We start from the raw sequence: 365 nt of genomic DNA, 5'->3' as shown, positions 1-365 counted from the left end.
CCTTCTATTTCCCTATTTTCATATATCATTTTAGATTTTAAATCTAAATGCAGATGTATGGATATTAAATTTCTCTTGTTTTTTGTGTTTTTTCTTCCCCATTTTCATATAATATTTTCATAACCATTGGCAGCCGGACCATCGATGAAATTGCTGACCTTTTTTGACAAAACTCAAAGGGTCAGTGAGTTTTCTTGTGTTGTTTTTGGTTCTGTTTAAGCTCTTAAATAACCTCGTTATAACATCACTACAAAACGTGCATAAGATTTTCGAAAGGAGATGTTTTTTTCAAACGAAAGGAGTGAATAAAAAAAGATATATAACAACGATGAGCTGGAGGAAGGAGGTGGTAGTATTGTTGTGAG

The 365-nt window shown here is 32.3% G+C and overlaps 1 protein-coding gene across 1 annotated transcript in view; it reads right to left on the bottom strand.

The window, feature by feature from the left end:
* LOC119593530 (myosin-2 heavy chain, non muscle-like) overlaps nt 1-365 on the bottom strand; it is a 15,436-nt gene that overhangs the window by 7,902 nt on the left and 7,169 nt on the right. The window lies entirely within an intron of this gene.

Source organism: Penaeus monodon, chromosome 32 (assembly GCF_015228065.2).
Source record: "Penaeus monodon isolate SGIC_2016 chromosome 32, NSTDA_Pmon_1, whole genome shotgun sequence".
NCBI lineage: Eukaryota > Metazoa > Arthropoda > Malacostraca > Decapoda > Penaeidae > Penaeus > Penaeus monodon.
This window is presented reverse-complemented; position numbering and strand designations above follow the sequence as displayed.